Here is a 13,551-nt window from a genome sequence, read left to right as displayed (position 1 = left end):
TGATGGGCGTGAACAAGATAACACAAGTGTGGCCGATCACAGTGAAGATGACCACACCAATGTCTATCTATGTACTTAAGACATTCCTCCTACAAGTGCAAGGTTGATGTAGCTCCTCTGAGAGAAGTTTCTAGTTTTTTGAAACTAGGGTGATCTCTCTTAGTCCCACAGAATCCAGAAATGGGGAGAGGGGTACAGTCCAGGGGCACTGCGGGTGCAAAGGACTGTGAAGTGTGGTCCTGGGTTTGCTTCAGATGGTGTGTGTGTGTGTGTGTGTGTGTGTGTGTGTGTGTTTAAAAGCAGAATTCACTCATATAGCCCAAGTTTTTTTTTTAAACATATAATAAAATGGAGTCGGTCTCGTCTCTATAGCCTGGGATTTAGATTCTAACTGGAATCAGACGGTGTTTGCTCTAGAGATGGCTTCTTTCACTCTGTAGTGAATGCACGAGATTTGTCAACACTGTTGCACATGGTTGTTTGTTGTTTTCATTGCTGCACAGCCTTCTTCTGTGACCTGCTGTTTACATCACTTTTCTGTTTACACAGCATCTGGTCCACTATTGTGGATAGGGAAGGAAATACACATGTGTGCATGTGAGTACGTGTCTGGAAAGGGCTGCCTGGTTTTCCTGATTCCCTTCTAGAACAGAGGTTCTCAGCCTGGGGGTTGAATGACCCTTTCACAGGGGTCACCGAAGACCATTGGGAAACACAGATATCCACATTATGATTCATAACAGTAGCAATATTATAGTTATGAGGTGGCAACAAAAATAATCTTATGATTGGGGTCACCACATGAGGAACTGTATTAAAGGGTCACAGCAAGCTGTGCCATGAGTCCAATATAGCCACAGCCTTTATTTACTTTTAACTTTTCACTGACACATAAAATGTACACATATTTATGGGGTACAGTGTGATGTTTCACTTACGTATTTAGTTTGATATTACACTATTTAGTCATGCTATGCCATGGTATGCATTTAGAGTTCAGAGGATAACTTGTCGAAATAGATTTTCTCCTTCCACCATGGAGCTTCCTGCAATCAATTCTGGCAGGAAGGATGGTTGCTGACTGAACCATTTGGCTGGTTCCAGTGCAATGTTTTGAATCATGTGCATGTTGTGTGATATTCAGATTGGAGTGAGCCTATCTCCTTTTACATATCTGCCGTGTCTTCACATAAACATTCAAATTTTGTTCTTCTAGTTTCCTGAAAGGTACCTTATGCCATCATCACCTCTAGTCCCCCTGCTGTGCAGCAGAACACAGAACACTACTGCATCTCTTAATAAATTATCTTCACTGGAACAGCTGTGCTCCTCTGCCAAGGACTTATCTGTAGTGGTTCCCACAAAACAGAGGCAGAGAAGAGTAGTTGTGAGAGACTATGAGGTCCAAAGAGCCTAAATTAATTACAGTCTAGCCCTTCATAGAAAATGTTTATGATGGCTGATGTGTGTAGCTCAGTAGCCGAGAGTCTGTCTAGCATTCAGAGTCAGATTAAAATCTAATCTACTGGAGCAGAGGGACAGAAAGTTCCAGGAATATCCTTTCTGAAAGAGAAAAATGCAAGAAGGAAGGAAAGACGGAGGAAAAAAAGAAAAAAAAGAAACAGCTGTGTCTGTTGTTACTGAGAAGTGTTGGGGGCTTTGGCTGAAGGTAAGGATGGATAGGAAGAAAGGGAAGCGAAGCAAAAGCGGAGGAACAATTGCAGATGGATAGGAAGCAGCTTTGGGTTGGAGCAGACTGAATGAGGAAAACAGCGTTGACCTGAGAAACTGCCAAAGAGCCAATGAAAGACTCTAAATGCATTTGTAAGCCCCCTCAACTCTAAGACATTTTTCTAAAACCTTACACTCACTCTATCTTGGAAAAGGGACAGTCGCCCACACACACATGCTAGACTGCTCTTCCCCCTGTGTCCTTGTGAATAATCTTCAAACATAACTCCATTCTGGGAATTGAGGCAAAGACAACCCACAGATGTTGACTCAGTTCCTGATGTGTTAATTTAGTCACTAGAACAAGGTCAGGAAGACCACAGAGATGCTCTCCCTTATCACCTGACCACGCAGCTATTCTCCTGCCCTGGAATAGACCAATCACTGCTAGTAACCCTTTGAATAAGCCAGTCCAATAAGTTGGAAAACAACCTACAGGTTCCCCCCTTGTGTCTGTGGCTTTTTGCTTTAAAAGATGGACTGTAACAGCTATCGATGTCCTTCATATCCCGAACCTGAAGGGCCCTGTCATGACAGAATAAAAATCCTCTTGCTTTTGCATCAATTGCGCCTGTGTGAATGGTGTCGGAGCAACTCCTCCCTGATGTTTGGACATCTAGTCCAACACCAAGACTGGTGGCAAATGCTTGTGAGCACAGCCCTCAGGAGTCTGAGGCAGGAGCATCATACATTTGAGGCCAGTCTGGACTACATCGTGAGATTCTGTCTCGAAGTGTGCACCCACACAAAGCTGCAAAGCTAAATGGTGGCTAGGTCATATAGGACTTTTGACATCGTCATGATGGAAAACGTCAATATGAAAGTGAAGATTGTAATGACATGAAAAGGTGGAAAATTGACGATGAGGGCTGTCATAGTTAGCTGCAGTCTTCAGGCTATGACGCAATTCAGAGGTTGTAGAATCCTTTTTATTTTCTTAAAGATTTATTTATTTATTTATCAGGTATAAAGTGTTCTGCCGGCATGTATCCTTGCAAGTCAGAAGAGGGCACCAGAACTCATTACATGTGGTTGCTGGGACTTGAACGCAGGACCTCTGAAAGAGCAGCCAGTGCTCTCTACCACTGACCAGCTCTCCAGCTTCTGGGTTGTAGAATCTTTAAGAGGTTATAGTTAGGGGAGAAAAGTCGCATGAAGAATGCCTTTGAATGTTGGGACTCTGCCCCAACCTGTTCCTAGCTGCTGTTAGGTGAGCAGCTTCCTTGAAGCACACACTTCCACCTTGAGACAGGCAGCCAACTTGGCTAAAATGTGAGCTACACCAATGCTTTTCTCCATATAAACTGATGACCTTAGGCTTTGTTACATGAGTGGAAATTGGCCCGCACAACCACTTCCTCTCCCCCATTTCTCTATCATCCAACTAAAGTAACAGCAATTCGTGTTAGGGTCCAGATTCACAAAGACATGAGAAATGAAAAGGCTGTAACAGTAAGAAGATTTTGTGAGGAGAAAACACAGATGATGAATGGGCGGAAATTTACCACATCCCAGAAAATGGACTTTTACTTCAAGGAGTCTGGAGCAGGGGTGGCAAAGGCAAAGGACTTGGTGGCATTGCATAGATTTTTTGAGCAGTAAAATTGAAAGAGGTCAGTGATACAATAAATACATTTGATTTTAATTCTCTTAAAAAAACAGTCACAGCCGGCTTTGTAACTTGGTGATACACTGGTTAGCATCCATGGGCCTTGGGTTCAATTCCCTAAACCATTAAAAAAAATAAATGAAAACAAGGAGATTAAAGGATCAAATACACATATTGTAAATAGAGATTCTTACAATTCCAGAATATGAGTATGATTATGACCATTTCTCCTTCTGTTTTGTTTATATGTGCTCGCAAGTATGTGCACGTGTAGAAAGACTTTGAGGTCTCTCTTTGAACCTAGAGCTCACAGATGTGGCTATACTTGCTTGTTTGAAAGTACTAGATCTTCCTGTGCACTGACAAGTTTGTGTATGTGTGTGTGTGTATGTATGTGTGTGCATGTGTGTGCGTGTGTGTGCATGTGTGTATGTGTGTATATGTGTGTGCATGTGTGTGTATGTGTGTATGTGTGTGCATGTGTGTGCGTGTGTATGTGTGTATATGTGTGTGCATGTGTGTGTATGTGTGTATGTGTGTATGTGTGTGCATGTGTGTACGTGTGTATGTGTGTGCATTTGTGTATGTGTGTGCATTTGTGTATGTGTGTATATGTGTATATGTGTGTGCATGTGTGTGTATGTGTGTATGTGTATATGTGTGTATATGTATGTGTGCAGGTTAAACTTGGGTTCTAATGTTTGCAGGGCAAGCCTTTTACCGACTGATCTTTATGCCCCATGACCTTTATGTTTTCTTTTGCAATGATAGAGCACAGACACAGGGCCTCATGAATGGTAGGCAGTGCTGTGCTGCAGAATGTCCTCTACCGAGTCCCACAGCTTATATTTAACAAATATGGAAAGCCAGCTCCAGAGAAGTTGTGTAACTTTCCCACAGCCACCCACTTTGTAAGCAGATGGGATGGTATTGAAGCTCAGGCACTCTGGTTCCAAAGTTGGCCGCCTCATAAACACCATGAGAGCAAATATTCACTCAGGTTCCCTGTCGCATACATTCTCACTGTGATTTCAGATTACATCCATGTCTTCTCAGTGACAGACAGTGGTGCCAAGGGCAGTCCTGGATGACCCTAGAGGCTAAGTCATGATCAGTACCTACCTCACATTTATAAAATTGTACCTAGAAAACACAAACAAATTAACCACATCACCTCATTATTAACAAGCAGCGGGACTGAAGATACAACAAAGGATCTCCTGAAAAAGAGAGCCTGTAATCAGGCCGAGTCATTGCTGAATACTAACAGGCTTTAAAGGATCAACACTAAGGAAATTATTCCATGAAACAGAAAGCAAGGGAATGCCTCCAAACCCATGCTATTAAGCTAGTAGTACTCAGATGCTCAAACCAGATAAGAACGCAACAACAACAAATTACAGAGAAATTTTCTTGATGAACTGAGATGCTAAAATTCTTGCAAATCAGATTCAACAACCTACTGAAAACCATAATTGACTTGGGTTTCATTCTAGGGATGCAAGGATAGTTCTACATATGGCAATCAACAGACATGAATTTCATATCATGCAATTGTTTGAATAGATATAAAATATCGTAGAAGAAGTCTAATATCCCCGAGGAATCTAGGAATAGAAAGATCATATTTTAACATGATGAAGTTTATGTAGTCATATAGTAAAACTGTACCCAACGTTATATAGAAAGAAGAAAACCTGAAAGCAGGTCCTCTAAGATCAGAAACAACATTAGGGTGTGTGGCAATTTGAATGTAATTGTCTCCCATAGTCTCATAGGGAGTGGCACTATTAGCAGGTGTGGCCTTGTTGGAGGTGGTGTGTCACTGTGGGGGTGGGCTTTGAGGTTTTCCTATGCGGAAACCAGTGTGTCAGTTGAGTTCTTATTGCCTGTAAGACGTCAGACTCTCAGCTTCTCCAGCACCATGTCTTCCTGCATGCTGTCAAGTTCCCAGTCATGATGATAATGGACTGAACCTCTGAAACTGTAAGCTGCCACCTCAATTAAATGTTTTCCTTTATAAAAGTTGCTGTGGTCATGGTGTTTCTTCACGGCAATAAAAGCCCTAAGACAGAAAACTAGGGTAGTGTGATAGGTGTGGCCATATTTTTGTTTGGAGTAACATGAACTTTGGGAGTTTGGGTTAGGAAAACAGTGGATGCGTTACTCGCTGTTTTATGGGCCATACTAGCAGGAGCATGGAAGACAGTGGTGCTGAATGTGATTTGATGAACTGTGGAGATCAAAAGGTTTCAGAGGAGAAGAATGCTAGTATGTGGCCAAGAGACTGGTCTTATGACATTTTGTTGGAGAAAGTGGCTGCCTTTTGCCCTTGTTTGAAGAGTCTGCCTGAAGCTAAATTGAAGAGTTTTAGATTAATTCTGTTGGCAGAGGAAATCTCAAAACACTATAGTATAGACTCTGTCGTGTGGCTACTAGTGTTAACTTTCAAGAAGATATAAAATGAAAAGGAACAAGCTGAGCAAGGAAGAATATTTGAGGAGTAAAAGAGCACCAGAAAGTGGGTGGAGCTAAACTCTGTGTTCAAGGGGATAAACAGATTAAGAAATGGAATAAAGGGAGTGAGGACCTCAGGGCAAGATCTCACCCAGCTAAATTTCCAACTTGTAAAAAGGAATCAAAAGTTTAGAAGTGTGGTGGCATACGCCTTTAATCCCTGCACTAGAAAGGGGAATCTGAGGCCAGCCTAGTCTAGAGATCCAGTTTCAGACCAGCTAAGCTTAGGCAGTGAAGGACAGAAACTGATGATGATGTAATTGAACAAGGTGGCCATGTTCCAGCCCCAGTACACAGCAGAACTTACTAGCTTCAACCATGTGGTCCGGAAGTTAAGGATAGAAGAAATGGGCTATGGAACTGCCTCCAGAACTAAGGACAGCGGCCAAGGCCAGAAATGTGCAGGGTGTCCCTGCGTGGGGAGGCCTAGAGAGGCCATTGTTTGTAGCTGTGATGTTGAAGCCTGGATTGCCTTGGAGACCCCAAGATGTTAAAGATGCCAGAGCTGTGAGACACCTGCCAAGAAGAGCTGCTAACAGGGAGTGGAACCAAACCAAAAGAAAGAAGTGTGTTCAGTCAAAAAAGCTGAAAGGACTTGGAGATCTGAAGAGATTTTGTCATCAGATATGGAGATACAGAGTTTGGAGTTCACCCAGCTGGATATCAGTCTTATGTTGTTGTTCGCTTTCTATTCTTTCCTCTTGGCTCTTTTACTTTGGGAGGGGCCCACCACCCAGTTCCCAAATAAATAAACACACACAAAGACTTATTCTTATTTATAAATGCCCAGCCTTAGCTTTGCTTGTTTCTAGTCAGTTATTCTTGACTTAAATTATCCTGTCTACCTTTTGCCTCTGGGCTTTTATCTTCCTCTGTTTTGTATACCTTTCCTTACTTCTTACTCCACAGCTGGCTGTGTAGCTGGGAGGCTGGCCCCTTGTGTCCTCCCTCCTCTGTTGCCCACTCCTCCTTCCCTCTAATTTTCTTCTCTTCCTATTTATTCTCTTTGCCTGTCAGCACCACTCATTCCTCTCTCCTGCCTCGCTATTGGCCATTCAGCTCTTAGACCAATCAGGTGTTTTAGACAGGCAAATAAAATAAAATAAACAAAAAAACAAAAAACAAACAAAAGACCAATCCCTTTCACAATCAACTCAAACAAACCAACAAGCTAGTTAGTGTTGCCCACATTTGATCACACTGTGAACCCAGAGATTGTATGAATTAAAAAAAAAAAATCCCGAGTTCAAGAGGCAAAGCCATCAACTAGTTGATAAAAAGTAGCCATAGAGAATAAAGAGGTATCAGGAAGATGGATAGAGAAACACACAGGAAGTATAAGGGAGGTACTTAGAGTTTGCCTGTCCATGTTGATTTGGAATGGCAGAAAAAGAGCTGTCTTTTTCGGATGCTGGTGAAGGAGAAAGATCAGCCAGTTAGTTGTTCCTCAACCTCTCTGAACTCACAGGATTTCATTCCAGTCTCTGATTTTTGAGTCCTTATTGGTAAAACTGTAAGATAAAAATTTAGATAAAAACAGCAATTGGCACTCCAACATGTGGCGCAAGGTCACACCAGCTGGAGCTGTGGCTTCTGCGTCCTCCACTCCTCCTCATGTGCACACAGAACACTCTGTTCCCAAGCATTTCTGTCACCAGTGCTGTGGACAAACTGGGAAGTCAGCAGATTTGTTGAGACACCTAGGAAGTCCTTAAGGAAAGAGTTAAGTACTATTGAAATCTTTCCCATGTTGAAGATGGGAAATATCATATTGTAGGGAGTAAGGACCCTGTATAGTGCTACTGTGAATGGCTTGCAAATAGAAGCAGTAAATGGGGGATAAATGATGTAACTTGAATAAACATAATGCAGATTGTAATTATTATCAGTCTGGCGATTTATATTTCATCCTTAATAGTTACAGTGGTATCTTGTGCCAAATATAAAAATTGATCTGATAATTGTGCCAAACATGAAAAGTTGACTGGTAAGATACAAGCCTTAGAAAGACTTATTAATGGAACTAAGAAACATACTCAGTCACAGACAGAGGAATTAAGACAAGAACCTACTGCGGTACTGCATGGTGGATTTGACGAGGGATAGCTCAAGGTTATTAGAAAACCAACATTAGTTTATCCTGTTACTATACAAGAATGACCTAGAGGGCTGGAGAGATGGCTCAGGGGTTAAGAGCACTGGCTGCTCTTCCAGAGGTCCTGAGTTCAATTCCCAGCAACCACATGGTGGCTCACAACCATCTATAATGAGATCTGGTGCCCTCTTCTGGCACCTGCATGGAGGCTGAACACTGTGTACATAATAAATAAATAAATCTTTAAAATAAAAAAAAGATTGACCTAGAGACAAGACACCCTCAAGGTTATCAGGAAGTTAAATAGAATCCTATAGAAATGCTAAACATGAGGAAACTTAAGGAAGTGGTCATTTAATATGGTATGCATTCACCCTATCTGATGCAGTATTAAATTCATGAGCAACTCAGAACAGAATTATCCCTCAAGACTGGAAAGATTTAGTTACAGCAATATTGGAAACTGGTTTATTGATATATTCTTTGTGTTTTAATAAACCAAGCTTGCCTGAAGATCAGAGTGCAGAGTTAAGCCACCAGGGGCCAAGGAGTGGTGGCACACACCTTTATTCCCAGGTCTTAAGGCCACCTTGGGTTACCTGAGAGTCAACCAGTCTAAAAGAGAAGCAGAGCTCACAGCTTCAATCCAGGATTTTGGGATGATGTGTCTTTAATTCCAGCACTAAAGAGGAATGTAAATCAGGAGTGTGTGCAGTCTTGGTGCCATCTGAGGTTTGGTGGAGAGCTTTGCAGCCTATAGTTGTGATGGGACAGGCTCGCCCCTTTGTCTGAGCCTTGGTGGAAGTAGGAACTCTATAGTAACTTAGTTGCTTTTCTTTCTTTTCTTCTTCTTCTTCTTCTTCTTCTTCTTCTTCTTCTTCTTCTTCTTCTTCTTCTTCTCTTTTTATTTTTTTCTAATTTTTGTTGTTGTTGTTTGTTTTTTCAAGACAGGGTTTCTCTGTGTAACAGCCCTGACTATGCTGAAACTCACTCTGTAGACCAGGCTGGCCTCAAACTCACAGAGATCCACCTGCTTCTGTCTCCTGAGTGCTGGGATTAAAGGTGTGTACCACCACTGCCTGGCTGCTTTTCTGATTTTCATCTTGAACCCCAATATCTGTTTCTGAGTTTTTATTATTCATGCTACACCAGTTCTCAGTTGCCATGGAAAATATGGTGGAGAGAAGAAGGTTGGGCCATAGAATACTGAAATAGGTTAGAGTTATTGATATTTCCACATTTCTATATGAAGGGGATGCTGGATTGCAAAGGAACATTGATTTTCATTGTCATCCCTTGAATCTATATTGTTAGCAGTGTTGAATGAACAAGATTGAAGAATCAGGAAGGAGGTTTGAGTCATTTGCTAAAATTATCAATGCCCAAAAGAAGCCTTCACTGACTTTTTGTTTGTTTATTTATTTATTTACAAAGATTGACTTCAGCTGTAAATAGAATAGTATCAGATCTGGAAGTCAAATATTAATTAATTATTAATCAAATCTTTGGCTTTTGAAAATGCTAATTCAGAATGCAAAGGGGTGATTTGGTCTTTAAAGACAAGATCAACACCAAAAGATGAATAGATTAGAAATATGGCTGATATTGGGCCTCACATTTATAATGCTGCTCTGCTAGAAGAAGTAATTCCTAAACGTTTTAAGAAAAATCAAAATGTCAGATGTTTTAATTGTGGTAAGCAAGGTCATCTGAAAGGGGTTTGAAGGCAACGTGTTCCTAGAAATAATAATGTTTTTTTTCGTGAGACAATCTAAACAGAAGGCCCTGGCCTTCTGGAGTATGCAGATGGCATAGCAAAGGCTGTCATTAGAATAATGAATGCCGATCAACAAGGGACAGGCAAGATAACCCTTGCCATTGTGGTGAGAGCCTTAGGGGACTCCTGTAGGCCCCAATGTCAAATGTGGTTCAATCATTCCCTGTCAACATTGGAGAAACTCATCCACAGAGCAATTAGAACTGTTAATGACTGTTGTTAAAAACAACACTGCTCTGGATGTGATGAAGGATAGAACAGTTTCAGGAGATAGGAGAGACCAAAAACAAGCATTTTGGCAAACTAAAGACCAAAGCTAAAAATACAAATAAATGGCACTGTAATTAAAGGATTATTGGATACAGGTACGGATGTAACAATAATTTCACCAAAATCTTGGCATCTGGATTGGTTCTTTAGGATGCAAATATACAGCTTTTAGGGATTGGAATTTTATCTCAGGTAAAACAAAGTACAAGATAGGTCGAGTGTACAGGGCTAGAATGACAGACAGGAAAATTAAAGTCATATGTGGCTAACATAGCCAAAAATTTACAAGGACATTATTTGTTACAACAGTGGAAAACACAGATTAAAATTCCTCCAATCTCAAAAGCAAACCATAAAATAAAGAACACTTTTGAGAAAAACATTAAAAGGTGTTATCAAGAACAATCCCAGACTTTTCAGGTTGTGCATAAACAGAGCATAACAACTGATCTTTCAAAGATCAGCTTCAGACTGCAAATCACTAAGGACATTCAAATAGCCGGGTTCCTATGAGACTAACATGAACATTTTACAGAACATTGAACTCAGAAATACTTCATCCCAAGCCTGCCAAACACAACCAAGCTGGGCATTAGAGAAAGGTTGGCCAAAATAGCTTCATTATACTAAATAGTTTTACTGTGTTAGAGTTAAAACCTTTCCTTTATTTAGACAAAAAAAAAAAAAGAGAGAGAGAGAAAGAAATGTTGTGGGATATTTGATCACACTGTGAGCTCTCAGAGACTGCATTATTTAAATCAAATCAACCATTGATCAAGAGGCAGAGCAAACATAGAGACCACAGAGAGTGAGAGGAAGTTGGGGGTTCAGAGAGAGAGATGCACAGGAAGTAGAAGACAGGGACATCAGGTTAAAAGAATTTTAATTTTAGTCCAGAGAAGAGAAAAGTTTCTTTCTGAGACAACAGTGGAGGAGGAAGGTCAGCTGGCTGTTTTCTCTTCCTCTCTGAGCTAGCAGGTTTTCACCCCAGCATCTAGCTCCCAAGTCTTTCTTGGTAAAGCAAAAAGATAGAGACTTAGTCAAAAACAATGTTTGCCTTTCTACATGAAGGAGTTTGAGTCAGTGGCAGCAGAGGGTTGGGTGTAATCATCAGCTAAGACAGTGATCGGATTAAACATAGCTACTGTGCCACAGGTAAAATAAAACAGATATAATTCTTTGATAATTCAAAACCCTTTTCTGTTCCTCACATTTCTCAACAACAAAGAGAAGCAATGAGAGAATTTACATCCTGGTGACTACAGGAGAGCAATACATAAAAGATTAAATCTCAAGAGCAAAGACTATATTAACATTTCTCAGTCATGCATTGCTATGACTTTAATAAAGGATTACAGAGGAATTGTTTTTTAATAATTGTATTTCTCATTCCTGCTATGAGTGATTTTTCCAGTCTTGTGTAGTACATGTAAAATCAGAATGAGGCTGTCTTATGGGCACTGGAGAGATGACTCAGCTGCTTAGAGCCCAAATTCAGTCACCAGAACCTACCTCAGGTAGCCGTAACTCTAGCCCCAGGAAGTATGATGCCCTCTTCTGGCCTCTGCGGGACTCACGTAACATATATGGCTCATACTGGTTCACACAAACACACATATACATACATACACATAAATAAAAATAACACTGATCTAAAATTTTTAATTAAAAGACAACTCTGTTGACTATCATCCCATAGTATTAAGGTAACTGGATACATCCAAATAACATAAAGTTGGTTTCTTTAAAACTGATCAAAGTCCTAAGAGCAAGGAGTTAGTTCACTTAGCTTTGATATCATGTGTATCCCTTGATGCAAAATTGGGCCGTAGTGATATTTCATTTGTATTTTAATAAATAAAGCTTTCCTGAAGATCAGAACGCAAAGCAGCCACACTAGTCAGCCATACAGGCCAGGCAGGGGCGGCACACACCTTTAATGCCAGCAGTTATACTAGTTAGCCATAGAGGCTGGGAAGTGTTGGTGCACACCTTTAATCCTAGCACTAGAGAGAAATACAAGGTGAGATGAAATAGGAACTCGCTCTCTTTCAGTCTGAAGATTTCATAGAGGTAAGAGCTCTCTAGTGGCTCGGATGCTTTGCCTTTCTGATCTTTAGGTCGAACCCCAATATCTGTCTCTGAGTTTGTGCTACCTTTGGCACTCAACGTTTGGGGTATGACTTCACAAAAAGTCGCTGTGACTTTTTAGCCACCTGCACAACCCGGAGCTGTACATGGGTCTCCAGCCCCACCTGGATAGACTTTCTTTTCTTTTTCTCCCAAGCCTCTGAGTGAGTTTGAGATTTTCCTGTTGTAGCCTCTTTTAAACAGTCTCCATCTGCCAATCAAGTCGAGAAGCATCTGGGCTCCAGGACTTACTTGCCATAGACTGGCTGGTTCTGCCTTCAGGTAGCCCCCACCCCCCCCCCCCTCTCTCTCTCTCTCTCTCTCTCTCATGGGTTGCAGACTTTCCCTGAATCCCTTCTCAGTCCAAACTAGGTAGCTGCCTTGAAATCCAGTAAGGCTTTTACTGTTCTACACAGCAGCAATAAACATCACATCTTCATCAACATCATTGGCTGATTGGTAAGATAGCTGGGAATTCTTTTTTTTTTTTTTTTGGTTTTTTCGAGACAGGGTTTCTCTGTGGTTTTGGAGCCTGTCCTGGAACTAGCTCTTGTAGACCAGGCTGGTCTCGAACTCACAGAGATCCGCCTGCCTCTGCCTCCCGAGGGCTGGGATTAAAGGCGTAAGCCACCACCGCCCGGCGATAGCTGGGAATTCTTAAAGAGAGGAATTAGAAGAGAGAGTTTAAAAAATGGGAAAAATCATTACAGTGGAGGTATTGTATGATAATATGCTAGACAGTTTTTAACTGGAATGATTAGAAGAGAGAAAACAGATCACAGAGATATTAAAATCTAGACAGGGGAATTTAATGAAAAACCAATTTCAGCATTCCACTGTGAAAATATAAAGGTACAGCCTAAGGTTTTCAAACATATAGGACTTGCCAAATGACAGAGTAAGAGCTGAATGAACTTCTGTTCCAATGATGTTCATAGAGTGATTAAACATCCCGCAACATATGTGAACAAGATTTTTTTTTTGAGAAAGGGTTTCTCTGTGTAGTCTTGATGGTCCTAGAACTCACTCTGTAGACCAGGTGTAGACCAGGCTATCCTCGAACTCAGAAATCCACCTGCCTCCGCCTCTTGAGTGCTAGGCATGTGTGACCAACAACACTGGGCTGTCAATGAGATTCTTTAAATCTTATTCAATATCATTTCAATCTATGGTTTCTTTACATTGTTGTAAGCAGAAGTTTCAGACTGTCCAATCCAAAATAACCACTCTGAGACTTAATATTAATCACAAATGATCGGCCAATAGCTCAGGCTTATTACTAACTAGCTCTTACATTTTCAGTTAACTCCTATTATGTATTAATACGCTCTGACAGATAATGGTACCTTTATTAGCATGGCATGTTCATCTTCTGTTCCCTCTGTATCTGGCTGGTGACTCCACCCTTCCTCATCTCATTAC

The sequence above is a fragment of the Microtus oregoni genome, unplaced genomic scaffold (genome assembly GCF_018167655.1).
Source record: "Microtus oregoni isolate MIOR12 unplaced genomic scaffold, Mior012 000008F_ref0000371, whole genome shotgun sequence".
NCBI lineage: Eukaryota > Metazoa > Chordata > Mammalia > Rodentia > Cricetidae > Microtus > Microtus oregoni.
Note: the sequence above shows the minus strand (reverse complement) of the source record.